The following is a 27,611-nucleotide window of genomic DNA, read 5'->3' as shown; positions in this document are numbered from 1 at the left end:
GGTTCTGTAAGATAAATGTTTTAAAACAATAATTGATTTCAGACATTTTTGTTTTAAATAATTAACATGGCTTTTGAATGTTAACTTTTGGTCAAATATTAAGCCAAGAAATTTGTGCTCGGTTCGAACAGGGATTTGGGCTGATTTAATGTGCAGCTCAGGATCTATCAGAATTCCTCGGTACAGACTGAAAGACACCCAGACTGTTTTCTCTGCACAAAAGTTATATCCATTTTCCTCGGCCCACTGCACCAGACGGTTTATGCCGAGTTGCAGTTGCCTTTCGCAGGATGCTAAGTTGCACGAGGAAAAGCTGATCTGAATATCGTCTGCGTAAGGCGAATACATCAAAGATTTCGGTATTACATGTGCAAGTGAGTTTAGTTTGATTAGGAATAACGTAACACTGAGAACACCTCCCTGAGGTACGCCATTTTACTGAGTGTACACATCCGATAATACTGTTCCAAATTTCACTCGAAAGGAGCGATTGGAAAGGTAACTTTACAACACCCCAAGCATTCTGCCTTTTACAACATATCCCTGTAGATCTAGCATTATACCATGTTTCCATGTGGTGTTTATAAACCTTTGACAAGTCAAAAAATACGGAAACGCAGTGTTGTCGTTGAGCAAAGGACTCCCTAATTTCAGTTTCTAAGCGGAGAACGTGGTAAGTTGTTAAATGACTTGCCCGGAAACCAAACTGAAGAGCATCAATAATGTGATTCTCTTCCAGAAAGTGTGTGAGCCGCTTGTTAATCATCCGTTCAAAACATTTCCCAAGGCAGCTTGTCAAGGCAATCGGCCTGTAGCTTGCTGGCTCACTACGGTCTTTACCTGACTTCAGTAGTGGGAGCATAAGGGTTTCCTGCCACGCTACTGGAAAGTAGGCTTCAAACCACATTTTATTGAAGAAATGCAGTATTGCTTTTAAGGTTCTTGGTGTTATATGTCTTAACATTTCATAATGAATTCGGTCTGGTCCTGCAGCCCTACTTTTTCCCTGAGCAATCGCCAGGTGTAGTTCAGCCAAGGAAAAGGTGCATTATATGCTTCTTCATTACTTAAGTTTATCTTAATTATTCCTATCTCAGCCCGTTCCTTATACGGGAGGAATGATTCGGAGTAGTGGGCTGAACTGGACACTTTGGTAAAATATTCGGCTAGAATGTTTGCCTGCTCGGCAAGGCCTTTGTTACCATCAAACAGTGGCATGGTAAATGCACTGTAAGTTCCACTCACTTTCCTGACCCTATCCCAGACCGTTTTTGAGCTTATGTTACTACTTATGGAACTTATAAAGTCTTGCCATGAAGCCTTTTTTGACTGCCGTCTTATCTTGCGCGCCTCTGGTCTGAGTCGTTTAAAGTTTATTAGACATTCGGCAGTGGGATAGCGTCTGAAACGGGACCATGCGCAGTTTTGCTTCCTACGGGCGTCCCTGCATTCAGAGTTCCACCACGGCTTTGACCTCCTGGGGAGTGTCCCGGAGGACTCGGGAATAGACATTTTTGCAGCTTCCAAAAGCTGTGAAGTTATTAGGCTGGCAAGCTTCATCTGCACTCAAATCTTGTATTTCGTGCAATTCGATTTCACATGCTTGTTCAAAGAGAGACCAGTTGGAATCCTCCAACTTCCTCCCTTTTCGTGCGCTCTGGTAGCATGGGTACCGCCGGTGTTAAGTCCAGAAAAACTGGGTAGTGGTCACTCCCGAGAGAGTTTTGAAGTGTTGACCAGGTGAAAAAGGCACTTAGGGATGGCGTTGCAAGAGAGATGTCATTGCATGATTCGGTGTGGGTAGATGAGCAGATGTAAGTGGGACTCCCATTGTTGAATAAATGCAAAGGAGTTGCCAACACTACAGCCTCGATAAGTCGGCCTCGTTTGTCACTTCTAGCACTTCCCCACAGTACATTGTGTGGATTGAGATCCCCCAGCAACAGGAAAGGCTCAGGCAACTCATCTATGAGTCTGAACAGATCATTCTGGGTCACTGAAACAGTTGGTGGAGTATACAAGGAGCAAATCGTGAGGGCTATTCCAATGTGTGTTCTTATGGCTACTGCCTCCAAAGTGGTTTGAAGATTGAGTTCGTTTGTTGGGATCGACTGGGGAGTGACGACTGCCACTCTTCCAGAAGATACAAGCGAATTTGTCCTGTCTTTGCGGTAAAGATTGTGCTTCCTGAATGAATTATTGTGCATAGAAGACAAATGAGTTTCCTGCAGACAGATAATAGACGGTTGGGACTTCTCCAACAATTCGTGAATATCATCTATGTTGCGAAATAGCCCACGACAGTTCCACTGTATGATTCGCACCATACTGGTCTTTTCGAGTTTGCTCTCCTGTATTCAAGGAGGTGAAGGTGAGGTAACGTCCATCTCCTCCTCTGTCTCTTTTCCACTGGCTCCTGTCAGACGCTGAGGCTTTCCGAGGCATTTCGGTACCCTTTGAGGGTCGGGGGCTTCCCCAGGCCGTTGTGGTGCAGGGGCCGCACCTGCAACACTGCCACTTCTCGGCGGCGCCTTCTGGGGCATGTCGACTGTCCCACGAGAAGAGGGGGTCTATCGTGCATCCAGGGCAGAACCCGCTGAGTTACGTGTTAGCCCCGAAGCCTCCTCCAGCGATTAAACAGCCGGTACAACGGCTTCTGGCCCGTCCTGTGTAGAGGGCTGCGAGACGGAGCACTCCGCTGAGTGGTCCACTCTGTCCACTTGTGTGGACCGAGTCAGTGCCGGGCGTTGGGGCAGCCCAGCCTCTGGGACGAGCGGGGGCCGTACCGCCGACACCAGGTCCCTTAGTTCGACCTGCGTGCCTACAGACACCAGAGATGCGGCCGGCCCCCGCCGCACCACCTCCGCAAAAGTTCCTTTTTGCTGGAAACTAAGCCTTCTCGTACCTCGGGGTATGACACATTCTGTGTGGTTTTGATCGTCATGACTTCTTTTTAATTCTTCCAGACCGTACAGGATCTGGAGTACGCACCATGGTTACCAGAACAGTTAACGCACTGGGGCTCTTTTTCGCACCTTTCGTTCCCATTCGCTTTTCCTCCACATCTAGCGCATGTGGGTTTGCCGCGACACGATCCAGACCCGTGCCCAAACCGTTGGCACTGAAAGCACCGCCTAGGGTTTGGGATTTAGGGCCGCACTTTGCAACGCAGATAGGCTGCATGCACTGAGTCTGGTGGTGTGGTCGAATTGAATGTCAAGACTACATGCTTATTCTTCATTTCCTCTCCATTTTTCCGGATCAATATTCTACGTGCTGCGATCACTCCTTGTTCCGCCAGTTCTCTCTCAATCTCCGCGTCGGAGCAGTGGAATAGCTCGGACTCTGAGACCACGCCTTTAGAGAAGTTCAGTGAGCGGTGTGTTGTCACTGTGACACTCGTGTCTTCGATTTTTGAAAGCTCCATGATTTTTGCACTTGGTTCTCCAGTGTGCACTTCTACCAGTACGTCACCATTCTGGAGTTTCCTGGCATTATAGTTCTTCCCTACTAGTTGACTCATCGCCTTCGCTATTGCAAAGGGGGATTTCGTCTGCATGAGTTCTTCGACTCCTTGAATAACAAAGAATCGTGCGAGGTTGTGACTGTTTTTTTGCGGGATGTACTGTGCAGTCACTTCGGTCCGGGCCCTTTTCAGGGACCGATCAGGAGGTGTTTTGCTTTTCGCCATGTGGATAGCAGGTGTTTTTCGGTAGCCACGCTGGCCGCCCACCACGGAGCCCAACCAGGGGAGCGTGCAGGTAGTCACGCTAGCCATACGGGGCCACTATAAATTTATGAAAAGTGGTCTAGGTAGGCCATTTTGCAAGAAGTTAACCCTTGCCGCCTGAGGGTAAGAGGAAAAAAAACAGAAAAAGAGTAGGTGACAGGACAGACATGGAAAGATGACAGGACAGAAAAAGAGAGAGTGAGAGAGATAGGAAAAGGCGACTGGCTGCTTTGCCCAGGCCGGGTCAATCCTCGGGTACCGTCTGCAGGAAGCGGGGACCAAAGTGGCGTGTTGCCGCCACCAGGGGGCCGTAAAGGTCCAAAACAACCCTGGCTTTGGCTCAGCCACCAGGATTCCCTTTTCCCTGGACACGGCTAAGCCACGCACAGCCGGGGCGTGGGTGGGTCCAACCCACACAAGCTCGGGGTCCGCGGCGGTGTCGCCACTACCGTCACCTTGAATAGACAAGGTGCCCCTGCGGCTAACCAACTTTGACTATTTTCCGCGTATTAGAACTGTGCTTTTTCTCTTCCTTCCCACAATTTGGCGGTTTTCCGTTTTCTTGAAATATTTAGCATTTTCTACACCACGTTATCGCTGGCCCCTTCTGTTCTTTGTGTGTCAAGTATTCGTTGTTTTATTTACTGTATTGTGTGTATTTGCGGATGTTTCGGGTGTTATCTAAAAAGAGTCTCATTTACAGATTCTTGTTCTATTTATTATTGCCGCGTTCTTGACAGGGACAATACTGCCAGAAACGGGACCCTCACTACGAATATAGCGACTGCGATAGGGAATGGGGATCTCGTGTAAATAATGCAAAAATAAGAGTCAGCAGTCAAGAAAGCGAAAGAAAGCAAAAAAGAGTGTGGCAGGTCACTTTTTATCGTTGGAACAGGTACAGATTTTTAAAGAAAAGACCAAAAGAAAGTGAAGAAAAACGTGCCCGCCGGGTGGAATTTGAACTCGCTACCTCCAGAACACACGTCTGTTGTGATGAACAGTACGCTACTAGCCGGGTAGCGCTCCCCTCCACTTTTTGGATATTTTTGTTAGGGTAATTATTTCCTGCACTTTGGAGTGGAAGCCAGCACCACGCTGGCTACTCGGGGTGAAAGGAACGTTTTTAACCCCTGACCATGACTAGAGCGTCTACGACATGTCGAGAGGGGATGCCTAACATTGAGCCCTATTGAGCTACCTATCGTACCAAGCCTGCCAGGCCGAGACCCACGCTATGTGAACCAGAAAGGGCAATGTGGGGCTGGTTGAAATAAACCAAGAAGGAAGCTCACACTAACACGCAAGACTTGACGGTAGCGAAGCTGTACACAACCTACACGACTATTCCGATGGTTACCCCACGATTGCAGCCTATTTGGTTTTTTGCTGCCAGTACAACGCCCTTTACTCAAAATATTGCTGCTATAAGTTTGACCTTGCAGTATTGTTTTGGAAGTGATATTCATCGGAAATCACCTTGGAGGGGCGTACGCTATTGCCTGTCTTTCTCGTTCCGGGCAAGTGTTGCCATGGTAAGGAGAATGCTGGAGGTATTTTTGGCCAATCTTGTCCACCCTCCCAAGTGGGTATGCTTGGCTTTCAAACATGCGCCGATGACACTGGGCGGTCTCCTTGAGGCACGCACACATGAGCGCTCGTATTTTCTTTTTACAACTGCAGGGTGATTACCGAAATCTTACCTATCTCCTTTGGTGGGTATGATTATCTTGACAAAAGTGGCAGGGCGGGCGTCGCGGGGCACACACGTACGAGCACTATGCATTTTCGTTGTTTTCGTAACTGCCGGGCGGTCGCAGCAAAGCCCATGCTCACGTGCACGTGCTTAGCTGTTTAATGGTATTTTTATCTGCGGACACGAAAAATTGCCATTTGCTAATAGCTCGCTCCGAATACAGAAATAAGGGGAGCAGTCAAGAAAGCCCATGACCACAAAGGGCAGAATTGGTTTGAATATTTATTGTTGTTGGAACAGGTACAGATTTTTGAAAGTGAAAAAAAACATGACGGCCCGGTGGGATCCGAACCCACGACCTCAAGAATACGCGTGTGGTGTGATGACAACGACCCTACCGGTAGGGCTGGGCTACCCTTCACTTTCTCTGGTATTTATGTTAGGGTAATTATGTCTGGACATGGTAGTGGTTAGCCAGCCCCACTTCGGTGCTTGCTGTCTTTGAGTCATAAGCATCTTAAGAGGACTGAAGGCTAGTCGACCGCTCTCGACATGTCGTAAACGCTCTAGACTTTGCCCGGCGGTGAAAAAGAAGGTACCCTTCCAACCGAGTAGTACAGTGGCACTAGTCACCGCCCCCGAGTGCAGGAAAATCATTACCGTAGTTTAAATACTCGGACACGTGTAGGAGAGCACAGCCCCGCCGGTAGCGTAGTGGTAATAGCACCGGACGCGTATTCTGGAGGTGCTGAATTCAGATCCCACACGGCGGGAATGTTTTTCTCAGCTTTCTTTCTTTCTTTCTTACAAAAGCCTGTACCTATTGAAACGGTAATAAATGACTTACCACAATGTCGCATTTAATTTACATGGCGTTCTTGACTGCCTACCCCTATTACATATGTTGAAAGGAGCGGTTATTCGTAGACCGAAGGTCTGGAAGACCAGGAGCACGAAGTCCACTCTGTCGTGTTGACCGAGAGCAAAACCAAGAAGCAGCTTCTTCCTTTTAAGCGTTCGCCATGCGGCTGCCGTGGACTGTTGCCACTTGACTGGGATGATCATGCTCCCTTGTTTCGGCACGTATTTTCTCTAGGTGGGTGGACAGTCCTGTCTACACCCCTGTTGCTCATTCATGAATGGCCCTTGCGACGGCCATCCTTACAATTTCCCCCGAGTAAAAAGAGCCAACATAGCCATCTGGTAGACCAGGTGGTGAGAGGCTCAACGGAAAGCTTCAGGTGCTGGACGTAGACTATATCGCGGCCGCATCACCGTTGGTCGGGGGATGGGGCAACGAGCTCAGAAATATATTTGACAGGAGACGTGCGTTTCGCGACACAGTACCTAACATTATACCGCGAAAGCCTCTTACATTTAAAGCCCGGAGCAGCCGCAGGGACCCACACCCAATCAAGTCATCCGGATGTGAAGCTTTGCGTAGACGTCGTTTCGTCATGCCGTGTCTTCTGTCAATGTTGTTCTTCCTTGGTTATTGAACGTCACAGTTGACGGTATTCCTCGGCCTATTTGGCGACGTATTTGATGGGCGTACACTGTGAGTGATCAGGGCTATAAGAAAATATTGTGTCCAGGGTACAAGCGCCCTCACGTCCATACAAAAGAAAAAACGGTGAGAAGCCTGTCGTAGCTTGCGTGGTGGTGTTATATGCATACGTAGCGATTGGAAGGACAGTGTCCCAATTACCCCGATCTGATGTCACGCGCATAGCGAGCATATCCTCCAGCGTCTAGTTGTAACGTTCAGTGAGACCGTTGGTCGGTGGGAGGTACGCTGTTCTGGTGCGATGGAAGGTAGGGCAGGCTGTTAAGAGGTCTTATATAACCTCAGAGAGAAAAACCTTTCCTCTGTCACTGAGGTCTCTAGGTGTCCGATGTCGTGGAACGAAATGTAAAAGAAGGAAAAAGAGGCAACTTCACGTGCAGCTTCGGCCTGCAGTGCTGCCGTCTCTGTATACCTTGTCAGGTTGTCAACAGCGACAACGGCTTACATGTTTTCAGCTGCCCCGCAAGGGAGAGGCCGATATATGTCGATGCTGACGCGGTCGAAGGGCCGTTCTGGACATGTCAAAGGTTGCTTTGGTGAAATCCCTTAGCGGGGTTGAGATTTGCGGCGTTTGCAGTGAAGACAGGAACGAACGAATTGACGAAATAAGCTTTATATACAAAGCACCAGCCCATGATTTGTCATTCTCATTCGCTACATGCATAGCGAGGGCTGCTGCTCTGGCAGTCTTGGTGCTATGGGTAGCTTAAGAAGGTTCAACGCTGGTCGACCACTCTTCCCATGTAGTAGACACTCGAGTAGCTGCCCAGGGGTTAACAAGAAAGTGCCCTTCACCCGGAGTTGTCCTAGTGGAGCTAGCTACCACCCCCAACGCAGCAAACACAACTACCTTAACATAAATACCCCATAAAGTGGAAAGCAAAATAGCCCCGCCTGTAGCGTAGAGGTCATCGCACCAGACGCGTATTCAGGAGGTCGTGGGTTCGGATTCCACGCGGCAGGCATTTTTTCTCCACTTTCTTTCGGTCTTTTCAAATTTTTATGAGTTTCAAACATATACCATATTCTACCCTTTGCTTTTCGAGGTTTTACAGGCTGCCAAACTTATTTTTGTCTATATATATATATATATATATATATATATATATATATATATATATATATATAAGGTAAGTAGAGACAGAGGCACAAGAGAAAGACATTTAAAAATAAAAAAATAAATGTTTTCTGAAGTTTCAGGAAGAGGTCTTCCTTTCGTGAGTCCTCTTCCTTAAACGTCAGGAAACTTTTGTTTTTTAATTGGGAATGTTGTTCTTGTGCGTCTCTGTCTCTAGTTACCTTACGTTTTTGCGCTCTGTGTGAGTTTTTACGTTTCCAGAGTATACAAATATATATATATATATATATATATATATAGCGTATCAGAAAACCGGAAGGGAGGGGCTCGGTGATGAAATAAAACAGAAAATAAGGGTTGGCAGTCAAGAAAACCTCGGAAAGAAAACGGCAGGCTGTGGTGGGTCATGGAAACAGATGAAGAATTTTTTAAGTCAGAAAGAAATTGGGGAAAAATTGCCCGCTGAGTGGGATCCGAATCCACGACCTCCACAATACCGGTCTGGTGCGATAACCACTATGCTACCGGTGGGGCTGTTTCCCCGCCAGTTTCTCGGGTATTTATCTTAAGGTATTTTTTGTTTGCTGTACTTGGGGGGTGGTAGCCAGCGCCACTCGGACTACACGGGGTGAAGGGGACCTTCTTTTTAATGCAACACATGCAGAAAGGACGGGACAAGCGCAAACTCTCAACTATCTTTTATTGGAAAGAGCACGCACATATAAGTACACTTGTCTTCTGGTCGCTCATGCGCTCTTTCTACACCATAGGAATCTGTATCTCAAGTGTAGCTGAGCTCAGCATCACAAAACGCGACTAATTAAAATGTACGCTTCGTCATTGACAAGGCTCTGCTGTTATGGCGAATATAAAATAGCACTTGTTTTTAAATAGGCAGACATAATGTCATATCAAAAAACAGTGCAGGGCACAAGGTTGAGCCTAAAAATGCATAAGCTGAGCCTCTGATATATTTATTATGAAAAACGTAATGCAACAATTTTTCGCCGCATTATTGGCAGAAGAATTGGCAGTAACTTGCGCTTTTGTGCCTCTTGCCTTTCTTTGGTAGGGAATCCCTGATATGGCGCCGAATGAGCTCCAGCGCGGTGGCCCCTTGCTCGACGCCTCTTCTACGCCAGTTAATTCTGGCGAACCAGGGCCATTTCGAGTCGGACAACTATGTCGCGTCGATGTCTCTAATCCTCCCATTTCTCGAGGGGGTGAATACCGTCGAGCTGATGCGTTGGCGAGGCCGGTGCGTGAGGCGTGGTAGCGCTGCGACTGGAGAGAGTTAGCTGACCCGTCGGTGCGGCACAGTCTTTTTTTGGCAATAAATGCCATTACGAAGGCCTAAAGGTTAACTAGTAATCCCCAGTGAGTCCATGAAACTTGCTCGTTCACCTAGTACCACTCGTTACTGCTTGACAAATGAAGTTCGTTCAAATAAAGCGTAGAAACACCGATCGGATGAAAAACACCTCTGCATCACTCAGCTCTATAGCGGATTTTTCAAAACGGCAGTTTCCTGAAGTGCGTGGGTTCTCGGCGCCCAGATGCGTGCGGTTGTTCGGCTGGACACCTCTTACCACAGTAACGATGAAAACCTGAGACTTTACGTCGGTTCATCTTCAGCTGAGCACAAGTTGACAAATATTTTGCGGCCGTCCGGTTGCCGGGATCCGGCCGAAGAACGCTAACCGAATGATAAACGTACAGTTTGGGGCTGTACGTACGCCAGTCTCCTTTATTAAACCGGTTGACCGAAGAAAACGAATATTCTGCCCCCGGACGCTCGTTTCACCATTTACAGAGAGCAAATACACGGCAGCTGCACTCGGGTCCGTTTTCTCGGAAACACCAACTGCCACACGAATACGAATATTCGGTGGCAGGTCGCTTGCCGCGCTTCGGCTGAACAACATTTCCCGAAGGAAAAAAATCCGGCCATCTCCACGAAGTGAATGAGTATGAGAGGCACGAAGCTAAAATGCTTATCGGTAAATCCATGAAACATTCGCCCACACATCATATAAACCTTGACACGTTGTTATAGGTCTTCTTGACGGAGCGTACCATCTCAATGACTGAAGTTTATAAGGCGCGTTCGTAGCCATGCTCACGTCTGGGTTTGTAGCGCAGTGGAAAGAGGACCACGTACCTCCCGTCGCAGCCAGAGTCGTAAGATCGAAACCGGGCGAAACCGCGTCCAGACCACCATTACTCGCAAGCAAAGCTTAAGACTTCCCACCGCTCCGTTGACAAGCCCGTCGACAACGTCGATGTTTGTGGTGATCTTGTAGGGCTTGTTTGGGACAATGAGAATCTCTATGGGTAAGTTGGCAAATTTGCTGTGTGATATTTTAGCCACCTTTGCCGTTAACTTCTGCAGAGCGTCTTGTGTCGCATAGCCCCCGACGTGTTTTGAGCGCGCAGACGACGATCGACAACCTCTTCTTCTTCCTTAGCTCTATGTTGGGTAGCAGCGAACGCGTTGAACCTTTTGACGTCTTCGTCCAATGTTCGGTTGGCCAATCCCTCGGCGCATCCTGCCACAATCATCGTGAGCGGTATGTACACGGTGCTACGAGGGACGGGACAGGGCCCGAGCAAGAAGAGCTTCGCCCCTAAAACGGATGCCCTACAGGCGTTCTTCTGTACGTCGGCCACGGAAAGGAAACTGGATATCTGGCAGCCAAGTACCTACCGGTGGGTGTCTGAACACGGGCAGCCGGAGAAATCCCGAAGTGATGGTAGCCGAATGTTGGCTGTTTAACGGTTCAACAGTGGCTGCCAGACCCTGGGTGCTGGCCAGACATGTCAGTCAGAAAGCGGCTGTAGACGAGCCGGTCATGGGAGAAACTGTCTGTGCGGCCTGGGTACATACATACATACACACACACACACACACACACACACATACATATATATATATATATATATATATATATATATATATATAAGAGAAGCAAAACTTCGAACAAGGTAAAAGCACGATTGTGGCCTACGTTTCAGCAAAGAGAACTTGCTTTCCTATATATATATATCGAAGTTGCAGTCCTTATTGCCAGTGCTGTTTGGCGTTTTAACAGTGTTTTTATAGGGCCAAATGAGGTATGATTGCATTTTTTTTGCAGGAATCAATAATTGAAAAATTCAAGTCGAGAAAAAATGCGCCGTTTTTTCCGGAAGCGGGAATCGAACCCACAACCTCCGCATAACGCGTGCGGTGCTCTACCATTGAGCTAGTTCCGCGGCGACTCCCTTCTCGACTATACAGCGGGGTTTTGTATTTACGACTGCTCAGAGCCCAATCAACTAGCGCCGCCCCTCGACTACCGCGGGAAGACGTAGAACGTCTTTTCCCAGCGGCCGCACGTAAGACGTGGTCGGAAGTCGGGGATAGCCAAAGGCATTTCAGTCTGCTGAAGCCAGAACCCTCGTAATGCATTTTGTAGAACAGAGACGTACAGGACGAGGAATTCCGTAAGGACACATATCAAAGTTGCAGTCCTTATTGCCAGTGCTGTTTGGCGTTTTAACAGTGTTTTTATAGTGCCGAATGAGGTATGATTGCGTTATATATATATATATATATATATATATATATATATATATATATATATATATATATATATATATATATATATATATATATATATATATATAGAAAATAAGGGTTGGCAGTCACCCGGATCCCACCCGGCGGGCATTTTTTCACCACTTTCTTTTCGACTCAAAAAATTCTTCATCTCTTTCTATGACCCACCACAACCTCCCCTTTGCTTTCCGAGGTTTTCTTGACTGCCAACCCTTATTTTCTGTCTTATTTCACGGAGCCCCTCATTTCCCATTTTCTGATTCGCTACATGCTTAGCGAGGGCCTCTGTTCTGGCAGTCTTGGTGCCAAAGGGAGCTTAAGAGGGTTCAACGCTGGTCGACCATTCTCGACATGTCGTAGACACTCGAGTCACGACCCGGGGGTTAAAAAGAAGGTCCCCTTCACCCCGATTAGTCCGAGTGGCGCTGGCTACCACCCCCAAGTGCAGGAAACAAAAACACCTTAACATAAATACCCGAGAAAGTGCTGGGGAAACAGCCCCGCCGGTAGCGTAGTGGTTATCGCACCAGACCGGTATTCTGGAGGTCGTGGGTTCGGATCCCACCCGGCGGGCATTTTTTCACCACTTTCTTTTCGAATCAAAAAATTCTTCATTTCTTTCTATGACCCACCACAACCTCCCCTTTGCTTTCCGAGGTTTTCTTGACTGCCAACCCTTATTTTCTGTCTTATTTCACGGAGCCCCTCATTTCCCATTTTCTGATTCGCTATATATATATATATATATATATATATATATATATATATATATATATATATATGTATACATATATGTATACATACATACATATATATATATATATATATATATATATATATATATATATATATATATATATATATATATATATATATATATATATATATATATATTTATATATATATATAAGAGAAGAAAAACTTCGAACAAGGTAAAAGCACGATTGTGGCCTACGTTTCAGCAAAGAGAACTTGCTTTCCTAACTTGCTTTCCTCAGGGCCCTGAGGAAAGCAAGTTCTCTTTGCTGCAACGTAGGCCACAATCATGCTTTTACCTTGTTCGAAGTTTTTCTTCTCTTGTGTCCTCTACCATCTTCAAAGTTCTACTACTCCCTGGATTATATATATATATATATATATATATTTATATATATTATAAGGGGGATTATAACTGGAGACCAGCAAGATAATTGGAAAGAGGCAGAGACCAGAGACAGGCAAGCCAGCGCAGACTGATGTCTCGGTGCGTTATGTTAGAGCGAGCCAGTCTCGATGCTGACCGTTCCTCTTCTTCTCTCGCCCAGCACCTTGCGCCTGCCATTATCACGCGGCATATAGCAGTCCTTCTTTCGCCACATACCCCGTCGGTTGCAAAGGGGAGATTAGCGAACACTAAACGCAAGGTATGTCGTCGTGTCGGGGACTACTATCTCCAGTACAATCACCCCCCGGCGATAACAGGAGCCATCCTGGCGACTTAAGGGAACGAAACGATGAGGGTTCGTAGTAGGGCTTTAAACGTTCGATGTGCAATATTTCACAACCTCGATGACGAAGGTCCTACGTGGGAGTCAGGGGCTCGACGAGGTACTTAACGGGCGATGTTTGTTCGAGAATCCTATATGGACCGTGGTATTTAGCAAAAAATTTCGGCGAAATATCAGGAGGGGGGCATTGCACACGAAGCCATTCAAAGGATCCAGGATCAAACGTTGGTGCAGCGGTGGAGCTGCCATGTGGAGACTTCTGCCGTCCTTCGTCTTCTGATGTGAACTTGCGAGCGAGCTGTCGACATTCCTCGGCATACCTCGCCATCTAGGAAACTGGGGCACATTCAGAGCCGTTGGGGCGATAGGGCAAAATAGTTTCGATCAAGCAAGATGCCTCACGTCCATACAGAAGAAAAAACGATGAAAAGCTTGTGGTCGCTTGCGTGGCGGTGTTATATGCGTATGTGACGAACGGTAGCACCATGTCCCAGTTTGAGTGGTCAGACGATATGTACATGAAAGACAAATCTCCAAGGGTGCGGTCGAACCTTTCAGTTAGGCCGTTTGTCTGTGGGTGGTATAAAGTCTGGGTTCTGTGGACAGTTTGACATTGCTGTAGCCGCGCCTCCACGACGTCAGAGAGAAATACCCGGCCGCGGTCACTAAGCAGCTCTCGGGGGGCACCGTGTCGTAAAATGAAATGCCGGAGTAGAAAAATCGTGACGTCGCGGGCTGTTGCGGTGGCCAGAGCGGCTGTTTCGGCGTATCGAGTTAGGTGATCCACCGCGAAGATGATCCAACGGTTGCCTGATGGACTGCTCGGAAGGGGTCCGTAGAGGTCAATCCCAACCCGATCGAAAGGCCGTTTCTGGCATGGCAGCGGACGCAGCTCTCCAGTGTAGTGCCCTGTAAGGTGTCTTGCGATGCTGGCAGTCAGTGCAGGAACGAATGTATTTCGCGACGAACGTGTACACGCCTCGTAGATAGTAGCGTAGGCGTAAGCGCTGATATGTCTTAAATGCTCCAGCATGGCCTCACTGGGCGTCAGCATGAAACAATGCACATACATGCGAGCGCAGGTGACACGGTATTGCCAGCAACTATTTGCGGCCTTCTGCGGAATAGTTTCGCCTGTACAGGAGCTCCTCTCGAATGGAGAAACGTGCTGCTTGGCGCCGTAGTGTGCGGGATGCGGAACATTTTGTGGGGTTTCCAAGGAAGTCTAGTAGTGAGGCTATCCAAGGGTCCTTGCGCTGCTCGGTAGCTATGTCGTCAATTTGTCGCGACGACACGTCGCTATTCGACACCAGCGCTGGCGTCGTGGCTTCCGGTGGTAATCGCGAACGAGAAATGGCGTCTGCGTTGGTGTGTGTTCTTCCTGAGCGGTAAACAGCGCGAACGTCGTGCTCCTAGAGCCAAAGGAACCAGCGGGCCAGGCGTCCGGACGGATCCTTCAATGATGCCAACCAGCATAAGCATGGTGCTCCGTGACTACTTCGAATGGGTGGCCATAGAGATAGGGTTGGAATTTACCAATCGCCCAAACGATTGCAAGACACTCTTTTTCTGTGACGGAGTACATGTAGTCCGCTTTTGTCCGAGCGCGACTTGCGTACGCCACGACATACCCGTCGAAACCAGCCTTGGGTTGAACCAGGACAGCGCCGAGACCGGTACCACTGGCCTCCGTGTGAAGTTCAGTGAGAGCGGTAGGATCAAAATGGCGCAATATCGGCGGCGATTTCAGAAGCATTTGTAAGGTCTAGAACGCTTTCTCAGAAACCGTTGACCAGTTTAAAACTTCTTTGGCATCACCGATCAGCTGCGTCAATGGTGCGATAGTAGACGCGAAGTTGTGGACAAACTACCGAAAGTAGGAGCAAAGCCCAATAAAGCTTCGAAGCTCCTTCATTGTGCTCGGTTTAGGGAACTCGCAGACCGCACGCACCTTGGCTGGGTCTGGTAGGATGCCATCTTTAGATATCACATGACCTAATAAAGTAAGTCTGCGGGCAGAAAAACGGCATTTCATGAGGTTCATTTGCCGGCCAGCCCAAGTAAGGCACGTTAGCACTTGGTCAAGTCGCTGGAGCTGTGCCGTAAAGTATGGTGAAAACACGACAATATCGCTCAAGTAGCATAAACAGATACGCCACTTCAGCCCACGTAAAACATTGTCCATTATTCGCTCGAATGTCGCTGGTGCATTACACATTCCAAAGGGCATGACGTTGAATTCATAGAGCCTATCCGGTGTCACGAACGCCGTTTTCTGTCTGTCAGCCTCAGCCATAGGTACTTGCTAGTAACCCGAGCGCAGATCTAATGAAGGAAAGAACTCGGCACCTTGGAATCAGTCTAGCGCGTCATCTATTCGTGGTAGTGGGTTGACGTTCTTTCGTGTAATCTTATTGAGGCGGCGATAGTCGACGCAAAACCTAATAGGCCCATCCTTCTTGGTGACTAGCACGACTGGAGAGGCCCAGGGACTCGTGGAGGGGTGAATAACTTCCCGGTTCAGCATACAGGTTACAATCTCCTTAATAACGCGGCGTTCCTTAGGTGATACACGGTATAGTCGCTGGCGCAGTGGTGCATGGTTGCCGGTGTCAATCGGATGACAGACAGTTGACGTGCACCCCAGGGATGTTTGCTGGGAGTAAAAAAAATAATATATGTTTAATGCAATATACAAGGAACATTTGCGGGCCTGCCGAAGCCGCAGAAGGCTTGAAGGGCAGTGCCCGGCAGTTGGCGGCACCGAGGCCAATCGCTTCGCCGGTACGGGCACACAGAGAAGAGAGGAAAAGAAAAAAAAAATAATAATGATGTACGGAATCCTTGTACAAGAGCTAGGAGCAGGTCTTTGTGCTCCTCGGTGAGGTCGGCGTCGATGGAGGGCAGAAAAGCTGCCGGATTAAAAGGGACGTCTGGGCTCAGGGCGTCGAGATGGGCCGGAGCGGACTCGTTTGGGATGTCGACGACAAGATGTGGCGTAACAACTTTGACGCATCCATGACATTCGCCACGAAGCACTCGGGAGGGGCAAGGTGAAGCGTTAGGAATCGACATCATGCTCGAACCACATGTCATTTCCAGGACATCGAACGGCAGGAGAAGACTGGTGCGCGACTAAAATAGACGGGAGGGCGTGAAAACAACGGTGGCGTCTGGGGCATCGGGTGACAGCACAGGTACAATGACAGAAGAGAATGGGCGAATGGTGGCATCTTCAGCAGCAAAGCAACCAATTTCACGCTGCTAGTGTCCGCGGTACTAGTACTGGGTGAAAGCAGTTCAACTTCTGCGCGGAAGCAATCGATGATAGCGTGGTTATGTGACACAAAATCCCACCCGAGAATAACGTCGTGAGAACACGCACGAAGAACTATCAGTTCAACTATGTGAGGGATGGCTTGAATGGTAATGCAAGCGGTGCACATTGCTAGCGGTTGAACGGGCTGTGCGTTGGAAGTGCGAAGAGTAATTCCCGAAAACGGCGTCATTACTTTACGAATTTTGCGGCAAAAAGTCTCTCGAATCACATATACGGCGGCTGCAGTGTCAATAAGCATGGTTGCCGGGTACCATCCACAATCACATGAATCACATTTGAAGGCGAAATATGAGGACTTACGTGCTACTTACGTGCTACAAAGATTTACGTGCCTACAGAGGTTGATAACGTCCTCAATACAGCTCGTGTACCTTTCGTCGGCCAGCTGTGTGCGTCCACGTAAGCTCTGTTCAGCCTTAAGCTTGCGTACCGCAGGGCGACGGAACAATTCCAAGAATCTCGTTTTGAAGGCAGACCAAGTTGTCATGTCGGCATCGTTGTTTTGGAACCACCGCTTTGCGATTTGAGTAAGGCTAAAGCCGACGTTAGCATGCTTAATCGGGTCATCCCAGCGGTTGTAGGCACTCACTTTTTGAAAGTACGAGAGCCAGTCTTCTGCGTCCGGGTCTTCGGTGCCGGAGAACTTGTCAGGGTCGCGGTGAGGAAGGGATCCGGAGCACATGACGAGTTCATGTTGCGGGGGCGCCATGTTGTGACCGATGTCTTGGAATAGTAGTTGTATTATGCGCTTGCTCGGTAGTTCTAGGCTTGAAAGGCGTTCTTTTACCTTGTTCGAAGTTTTTCTTCTCTTGTGTCCTCTACCATCTTCAAAGTTCTACTACTCCCTGGATTATATATATATATATATATATTTATATATATTATAATGGGGATTATAGCTGGGGACCAGGAAGACGCTTGGAAAGAGGCAGAGACCAGAGACGGGCAAGGCAGCGCAGACAGATGTCTCGGTGCGTTCTCTTAGAGTGAGCCACTCGCGATGCTGACCGTTCCTCTTCTTCTCTCGCCCAGCACCTTGCGCCTGCCATCATCGTGCGGCCCATAGCAGTCCTTCCTCCGCCACATACCCTGTCGGTGGCACAGGGGAGATTGGAGCACACTAAACACAAGGTATGTCGTCGTGTCGGGGACTAATTTCTCCAGTACAATATATATAAACACATATAAATATATATAACGGCGAAGTTTAATTGCGTCCGCATGATTACGCATGCTAGAATTCAAGACCGGCGCATAGCTCCTCGCTTTCTTTCTGGGTTTCGACAGCGGTTCCGAGTACTGCAGATTGCGATAACGCCAGCCAAGAATGAATGGGTGCCAGTTATCATTTTCTGTGCATCTACCCCTTAGTCGCACTTAATATCGTATACAACAGGCCCATCACAAATGGGAGGAGCTTTGCGCCGGTGCAGACTGTCTTGCATGCGTAATCATGCAAACGGCAAACTTCGCGTTTGATATCGCGGACTACTGATGCGCTTGAAGAATTCTGCCAATTGAAACTACGTAGAAACAAGATTGCGTTTAACTTTCGAATACAAACATGCCTGGTTACTGTAGCTACTAAAAAGTAAATAATCAATATTGGTTTAATTAGGCCTCCAAAATCAATAATTACCTCCTATTTATGTGTCCCCCTCGGCTGGTAAACACACTGTAGAGGTTGTCTTCTCTAAATATATGCGCCTGTTTTTTAAAAAACCTGTCGACTTAACTTCGATCACCCTATATATATATATATATATATTTTTTATTTATACAAGAGAAGAAAAACTGCGAACAAGGTAAAAGCACGATTGTGGCCTACGTTTCAGCAAAGAGAACTTGCTTTCAGCAAAGAGAACGTAGGCCACAATCGTGCTTTTATCTTGTTCGAAGTTTTTCTTCTCTTGTGTTCTCTACCATCTTCAAAGTTCTACTACCCCCTATATATATATATATATATATATATATATATATATATATATATATATATATATATATATATTTATATATGTATGTGTATATAGTTAGGAGAAAAGGTTCCTGGCTATAAGGTTAACTGTACGATAAAGAAGTCAAACTGAAATACATAACAATATTTATTCTAACGTTTCTACGAGGGGACGGTCTTTTTCCAAAGATGCAAATAGTACAGATCATTTGGGTTTAAACACATTTCAGTTGTTGGTGGGGCAAGAAGATGTATCAAGCAAAACGTATGCTCTACGCGACACAGAAGCATGGGAAGCCCAAGAAAGGGGGGATGAAGCGTCGGAGTAGTGCCTTGGGGCACAGGGGAAAGGGGGCGTAATCAAGACAGGCGAGGCTACAGGATAACAGGAAAGTGTTCATGGCACTGAAGACACCGCTGGAAAGCACAGAAGTGAGAGACTAAGAAGGGGCTCGTTTCCTGCTGGTTTCTTGAAGAGAAATTGACTGGTTAGGAGAAATGGGTGGGAGAGCCCAGAGTAATTACGGATGCATACTGCAAGCGTTAACACGCACACATACACACGCAAAAAAAGAAAAAAAGGGAAAAAAGGAAGGAAGGAAGGAAGGAAGGAAGGAAGGAAGGAAGGAAGGAAGGAAGGAAGGAAGGAATAGGGGGATTGAGCCAAGAGAGGGGCGTCTTTTAGCGGGAGGGGTGTGGAAACCGCCGCGGGGGAATGCGGGGATGAAACAGGTTCAAAGTACGCCCCAAACAGCACGTGGTTACATTTAAAGTGAAATCGCGGAACCGTTTTTCTGCGGAAAACGTGACAGCCGTCCACGAGGCGGACGCAGTAAGGCAAGGTCATGCAATGCAAGGTCAATAAAATGCAAAGTAACGCTAATTGGAGCTAGATAAATACCAAAAAATTGGTGGCATAAGGCTAAGTAGCACATACAAAATGGGCGATATACAATGCCACATGAAGTTCTCGAAGAGAATTCATGAAAGATCATATTCCCAATAAAAATTGTTCAGTGCGAAAGGGCACAAATTAATAATAATAAAAAATAAAGCAGGGGGTACAATGGTAAAATCTATGCACATTCGTGCCTATACGGTACGGCAACAATACACAAGGAGTACACTGACACAGTACAAAGTGCATTACGTACACAGTACACTACACAAAGATTTGAAAAAACTGGAAAAAGAAGAAGTAAAAATGCTTCTCTTTCATAACAAAGTTTCTCAGTTTCTCGCTGCTTCAGCTTCTCCGGTACGTGATTGGGAAAGCAAGACACTTGGCCCGTGTTTTCATTGATGCCGCTCAAGACAGCGATACGCTTGTATATAATGTACGTATCACGGGCTTCGCGGTCATAATACTTTTTGAAATTGCACTGCAGCACCGTGGCTGCAAATCTGTGGAAGCGGTGGCCTTTATTATTTACATGTTTAGATAGGGGAAGGTGTTGTAGGGACTTTATGTGTGCTTGGTGTTTGTTGATTCTCATTTTAAACGGATTCTCTGTTTGACAAACGTACTGTACATGGCATGCGGTGCATTCAAGAAGGTAGACAATGCTTGCGCTATTACAGTCAGTTTCCTTTTATCAGGAAAGAGAATGAAGAGGTGGTGCTGGTGGCTACAGAGGCTTTAGTCATCATGTGGCACCGTTTGCACCTAGGCTTATTGCAGGGTCCACTGCCTGTGAAACTGGGGTGTTGACCTTAGATGACGTTATAATATATCTGATGTTCCTCGCAAGTCGGTACACGACGTGGGGAGGCTCGGGGAAAACACTTCACAACCTTTCGCTTTGAAGTAAAAGGTTGTAGTGCTTTCTGAGCCTGCAGCTAACGTTGGAGGACGAAGCGGCTTTTGTTAGAATACGTTTGGGTGGTTGTATTCAAAGATTTGGTGTTTGAGTTAGTTATCAGGTGGGGGCGGTTCTGGTTTTCAGACTTCCTAATGGCATCACTGATGGCAGACGATTGGTATTGTTGTTGTGTTAGGTGACTAGTTAGTTGTTGACAATTGGAGGCAAAATCAGCTGGGCCAGAGCATATCCTTCTAAAACGCAGCGACTGACTGTATCGTATGCCGAGTTTACAGCGTTCAACGTGGTTCCTTTTGAATGGCAAGTATTGATGTCGGTCTGTTTGCTTCCTGTACACTGAGGTCACAAGCTTTTTGTCCGATATTCTCACTGTAACATCGAGAACGTTTATGGCACATGCGGAATATGAGTGGAAGAATGAAATGTTCTTGTGGACGTTGTTGAAAGTGGTTATAAATTTTTGAAGTTGCTCTTCCCCTTGGCACCAAATGAAAAAAACTATCTTCAATGAACCTTCGATAGAAAAGAGGGTGAAGCTGTTTGTTGCTTCGAAGTTCAGACTCCAATGTGCCCATAAAAATATTATCATAGTTTGGTCCTTTTTTTGTTCCCATCGAGGTCCCGTCGATTTGCACGTAGTGCTTATTGCCGAACTCAAAGTTGTTGAGCTCCAATACAAGCTTTAGAACCATGCCGAGAGTTTCACCATCAATTGAATTGTCTTGGGAAGCGTCATCGTACGCATGGATGACAAATCGAATGCCGTCCGAGGATGGAATCTTTGTACATAACGAGAGAACGTCGAGAGTGACTAGCAGCCTATCTTCCGGTAATAATAAATGCATATTATCAGCCAGCAAATGGTTTGTATCCTTTACACACGAAGGTAGTGTGGTAGGAGTGCCTTTGATTACGTACTTTATCAATAAAACTACGAATCATTTCTGTTACCGTCACTATACCGGATGTGAATGCTATGCCGGGGTTTCCTGCTTAATCTATGTTTAGGGAACATAAAAATGGTCCTGGAACTGGACTTAAAGCTTGAAGTGAGCCTGCATTTTTTTCCAGACATTTTTGTCGTTGCCGAGCGCCATAAGTGTGTTTCTTACCTTGTTCTTAACTTGGGCAGTCTGATCGGTGTCAGTTGGTTTATAGAAAGAAGTATGGCTGAGCTTTCTTTCTGCCTCAGTGATGTAGTCCTGCTTATTCATAATAAACGCACCACCTTTGTCGGCGGGTTTCATTGTGATGTCGGAGCGCCGTGGAGCTTAAACCTTGTAATGCGTTTTTCTCTTTCTGTGAGATTTTTGTGAAGCGGTGATCGGTTTTTACATTGAGAGAGAATGTCACTTTGTACCGCATTGATGTAGATGTCTAAGCATGTGTCTCTTTGTGGGGGAGTTGTTAAGTGTCGTAGTGATGGCAGCCTAGTGTCCATAATAGATTCTTGTGTTTGCCATAGTAATATTCCCTGAGCCTAAGCGTTCGGGAGAAGTTCTCTAGATCCCTATAGAGTTGGAATTCGTCTAGTCTGCCGATTGCAGAGCAAAACCTCAAACCTCCTAATAGCCCGCGTTCTTCGTCATCGGTGAGGGGGGTATTGAAAAGGTTTACTATGCGGCACTCCTTCAGCTGTGAGGTGTTAAGGTGAGGATAATTTTCGGGGCTTCATAGGAGCAAAAAAAAGACGTGTCTACTTTTTCAACAGGGGAAGTAATGCCATCACGAGGCGGGTTTTTCTGTTTTGTTACGTTATTTGGTGCCCTTTGTTTTCTGCAAACAATTTTAAAAGGGTAATTTCATGGGGCGTTATGTCTACCTGTCAGTGAGTTTCTGTTCCTCACTGAGGGTTTGCTCTAGCTGTGGGTTATCGTGGTCAATAACAACATCCAAAAGTTGCTTGGATGCTTCATGTAGGCATAGCGCCCACCTTTACTTAAGGTCTTGGGACATGTCGGAGGTGGCTGCTTTAACGAAAATGCGCAGACCTTTCAGAACTACTTCACATCTGAAATACAAAATGAGGGTACTAACATAGCACTGATATCGCACTCGCTTTTCGACAATTTTTCTAGCGTTGAAACATTTGTTTGACACGGTTGGTCTGTTCTGAATACAAAAGTCTCTTATTCTAGTCAGTTCATTAGGTTTTGGTTCAGGATAGAAAATTCGGCCCACACGAGTAAGAAAAACACAGGACGAACGCTAGACGGCTTTTTCGCTAGTAAATTGTACCCATTATCATCTAACCAACTAGCCCAACTTTCCGTCCTTATTTCGTTGCTTTCTAGTACACTGGGCCCTGTTCTTCCTGCTTTTTTTGAGTTGGCCCTTTAGTCTCTCTTGTTAGTTTGCTGGCTGCTACCGTCTAGGGTTCGTTCTGTGTTTGTTTTTCTTACTCGTGTGTTCCGGCTTTTCCGCTAGTAAACGTACGCATTATCGTCTAACCAACTAGTCCAACTTTCCGTCCTTAATTCGTTGCTTTCTAGTACATTGGGCCCTGTTCTTTGTTTTTTTTTTAGTTAACCCTTTAGTGTCTCTTGTTAGTTTCCTGGCTGTTACCGTCTAGCGTTCTTGCTGTGTTTTTCTTAATCGTGTGGTCAAGTTTCTGCGCTAGTAAAATGTACCCATTATCGTCGAACCAACTAGCCCAACTCCGTCCCAAATTTGTTGCTTTCTAGTTCATTGGGCCCCGTTCTTCATTCCCTTTTTTTGTGTTAACCCTTTAGTCTCTCTTGCTAGTTTGCTGGCTGTTACTGTCTAGGGTTCGTCCTGTGTTTTTCTTACTCCTGTGGTCCGGCTTTTGCGCTAGTAAAATGTACCCATTATCGTCTAACCAACTAGCCTTAACTTTCCGTCCTTAATTCGCTGCTTTCTAGTACATTAGTCTCCGTTCTTCCTTTTTTTGTGTGTTAACTCTTTAGTCTTTCTTGTTAGTTTGCTGGCTGTTACCGCCTAGCGTTCGCCCTGTATTTTTCTTACTCCTGTGGTGCGGCTTTCCATTGTGCAACCTACGCACCCACACGGCAATACAGCGACGTCAGTGCAAGCTATCACGCCTCCAAAAAACGCGTCTTCAAACTTTGTTTTCGAGTTCACAAGGTACGGCACAGCAGTTGGACAGTGCTGTAATGGCTGCCAAGCACCGGCAGCTATGGGTGCAGTGCGACCCTCGACTGCGAGCGATACCCGCTACAAGCCCCCCACCACCCCACCCACCTAAACACACATACACACAGACACACAAACACACACACACAAACACACACTCTTGCGACTGGGCCATTCCCAGCTCAGTCCGCTATAGACGCGGCGCAGAGCAGAGCGACGAAGTAGTCGAGCCGACGGTGATTTGAAGCTGCATTTACATAAAATGTATACAAAGGTAGCAAAAGTGTTACATGGCTTGGACAAAGGCGATAGCACTTCGTAACTCAGTGCCTCCGATGAGATGCCGCCGCACAACTACTGCTTCCAGTTCCAGGGTGGTTTTATACCCCCCCCCCCCCGGTTCCTTTGCAGGCGCGTGCAGTTCGAATCCCACAATCGGGTTTGAGTCTGGCGAATGGAGGCGAAGCGATTGCATCAGCCGAGCCGCCACGACAGGTAAAAGGAAGGCGACTCGGCGGCGCCGTCTCCTGGCGCTACTCGCTGTGTGTGTTCTGGGGGTCGTTCTTTCCAGGCATGATTTTGTCGAGCCATCGCGATGGGAAAGGGAGAGCAGACTCGGCGGCCCCTTTTACGCCAAGTTGCGGCACATCTTCCGAGGGCGGTTTGACCTAGGTGCGAATCAACCCCGCCGTCGGCACGTCGCCAGGTGCAGCGAATTTGTGTCGGGAGCTCTGGCACAACACACACGCATACAAAAATGAGCGGGTAAAGTCAGACCCGCGTGGGTTTTGCCCGGGCTCCTAACGGAAATAAGCATAACGACGCGTAGCGCCTCTCTCCTTTCCCTTTCTCGCGAGGGGACCTCCATCTTGATCTTCTCGCAGTTTTTGTCTTTGTGTTTATCTCGTATTTTTCGGGTTTGGGGCGGTCGCAAGGAGTACGGTCGCGCAGTGTTCGCAGCATGCGGAACACTGGCGGCAGCGCATCTTTTCGGCTAATTTTAAAGACGATAGTCTTTGTTTGGCTACTCAAGCGTGACAATTTTGGCCTATTGGTCTGTCTGTCTCTCTTTGTCTGTCATAAAGATAATTTCTTATTGCAATAATATCACGCCCCGCTTCCTGCCCCGTACGTTTTCTAGCACAACTTCCAGCGATAGGTCACGTTGCAAAATCTTTGCTAGTGCTGTCGTAATCATAGTGGTCCTTCAAACTCTCATAAAAACCTTGCGCTATCACTAGGTCTTCCACTGAGTGCGTGCTGCAGGTAGCCCTAGTTTTTCTTACCAACACTCGTCAGTGCAACACATTTTCGTTGACCTCCATGGTCCGTATGCGCATCGCGCATACCTCTAAATTTTGGGCCTTTTATGCCCTGGTGACCGCTCATTCTTTTTTTTTGTTCCAACACTTCCTCAGGGAATGTGTTCCGTCTCCTCCTCCCGCGCAAAAGAACAACACCAAATAGAACACAAGACCACGTTTATCGTACAATGATCACTTATACCCGCCGCGGTGGCTCAGTGGCTAAGGCGTTGCGCTGCTGAGCACGAGGTCGCGGGTTCGATTCCCGGCCGCGGCGGCCGCTTTTCTGATGGAGGCGAAAAGCAAAAACGCCTGTGTGTACGAGATTTCGGCGCACGTTAAAGATCCCCAGGTGGTCAAAATTAATCCGGAGCCCTCCACTACGGCGCGCCTCATCGCCTGAGTTGCGTCGGTGCGTTAAACCCAAAAATAAATCAATCAATCAATGATCACTTATCGTTTTTCGGCTTCAATAATGCCATTGAATGACAGTGGTCATGTTCTACAGGGTGTCAGTGGAGTAACTTTGAAGTCGCAAAAAGAATGCTCACCAGTCAATCACTCAGAAGGAGTACTAGCCTAGCAGATGTTGCGAAGAGATACCGTGCATGTCGCAACATTGCATAATGCAATATTGCGTCAGCTGTACCACTTCGCACGATGCAACATTGCGTTAACCGTAACTGAGGGTATTGGTTGGATGTAGCCGATACGGCACGACTGAACGTCGGGTCCTACTAATTTTATTCCCTGCAGGGTGCATCCAGGCTTGGTGTGACCACACAAGACAGATGAAAACTTATTCTATGTAAGAAAGTTTCTACATGATATTGAAATCAAATGCAAACAATGACAATCGGAGTAAGAAACACATGCTGACGAAAGTTGAGCGACACGATATGCCTCGAGAGCGCTAAAAGATTGGGCAACTTTGGTCCCATGTTCAAGGGTACCGTTGTCTAAATAAGCATTGGTCGTGTTTATTTGCACTGCAACAGACGGTAACAATGATAATTAATGATGATGACGATGATATTTGTGGAACGATGACATTCACAACCTTGCATGATTTGAAGCTCCGACGAATTTCTATAATATACCGGCAGGCGCCATGCGAACGTAGCACAGAAATGGAGGAGCGAATACGTGTTTTGTTATAATGTGGCGAAATGGGCGAGTTGGATAGCATTCACGGTGGTTAGCGCGAGCTCAAACAACACACGAGGAAGAGAATGGACGACACAGCCGCTGTCGTCGTCTATTCCTTCTTCGTGTGTTGTTTCCGTTCGCACTGACCCCGATGAATACGTGTTCTCCCTCCAAACCCGTTCCACATACCCACCACTTGTACTTCCCACTACACACTACAAGGTTACGTTTATCGAACGCATTGCCTCACCCACGTTTTCAATGAGTTGCTGTTGTTACCCCGTATCAGACATCATGATTTTATAGCAGATGAGGCTTCTAAAATCACAGTTACCGCTGCGAATGGCCCGCGGCCTCGTTCCATCTGGCGGGCTGGTACGTGCATGCGACTGCACTTCACACGTGCGCTGGGACTAAGATTATGTAGATTCAGGTGTACTGCGCACACACGAGGACAACAGTACAAGCTAAGTGAGTGAGGGAACACGCGACATCCCACAGGCTATTTGAAACGCATTTATTGAATGATTCTTAAAATATTTTCAAAGGAGCAGGTGTTTCGTGTGGCGAAAACGTTTCCATAGGCCTAAATTATCTCTGTTTGCATGACTCAATACTTACTGGACCTTATCGATGATCCTGACAATTATGCTACTGTGCGTAAGATGTGAATATTTCGCCAAACTTCTGCCCCACCTGTTCCTTCAAGGCATCATTTCTCGCACAAACGACATCGTCATGCTTTGCATGCGAACTTCCGTGGCAAGCAAAGCGCAGTCCTTTTGCCACCTGGTCACCGTGAGGACTGCGGCAGGCATCCGTTTTGAGCGAAGCATCTTATTGACCGTTACCTAGATATTAGTAGCCCATACACAAAGAAACACGCACATTTACGTGCACATTTTTATTTTTACGCCACGGATTTCGAAAAAGACGCTTCTTCATAGCCAATCTTCTTTGAATGGGTATCGGAATCATGAGGCTAGTGTAAGGTCCAAGTTTGTTTTAATCTTGCAAATGATGCCTATCGCTAACTAATCTACGCAAGATACGTATCCGTCTGGTGAGGCGTATAAGCTTTAGGTTAAAATTACGTTTTGTACGCCATGCAACTTTGGTGGCGACTCTGTGCCAGTAACACACGTACACGCATGCACGCGCATGCGCGCGCACACACACTCACCCACACACGCAAACGCACACACACACACACACACACACACACACACACACACACACACACACACACACACACACACACACACACACACACACACACACACACACACACACACACACACACACACACACACACACATAAGCACACCCGCACACGCACAAGCACAAACACACGTTTTGTGCTCTAATTGTTGCTTATGTGTGTGGAATGCCTGTGGTGCACTGTTTTGGCCTTCGATGGAAAAGAAGTGAGAGGAGCGCTACTCTAACGATACTGCTCCAAGTGCTGGAATCTTCAGCTTTGTCGAGGCAGGAGAGATTTGTCTTCTATGTCCTTAAGCAAAATGATTGCGATTAGTGGCGTTTTGAATTATTATTAGTTGTTTTTTGTTGTACGGACGAATTATTAATTTGATTTTGTGACGATGAACATGTCTACGAAGCGGTCGAAAACGACGCCGGGTAAAGATCCACGACGTCGGGTGATTTTTTAACAGTACAGGTGGAGCCGGTGCTGCTTCAAAGCGTGTCTTGTCTCTTATAGTATCGTTGCTCTTCAGAAAAAGTTTTGGTGTGGAGTAAAATTTCA

The sequence above is a fragment of the Haemaphysalis longicornis genome, unplaced genomic scaffold (genome assembly GCF_048455015.1).
Source record: "Haemaphysalis longicornis isolate Haplotype H1 unplaced genomic scaffold, Haemaphysalis longicornis Haplotype H1 scaffold_5, whole genome shotgun sequence".
Classification (NCBI taxonomy): Eukaryota; Metazoa; Arthropoda; class Arachnida; order Ixodida; family Ixodidae; genus Haemaphysalis; species Haemaphysalis longicornis.
The sequence above is the reverse complement of the archived record's forward strand: the minus strand, read 5'-3'. Positions refer to the sequence as shown.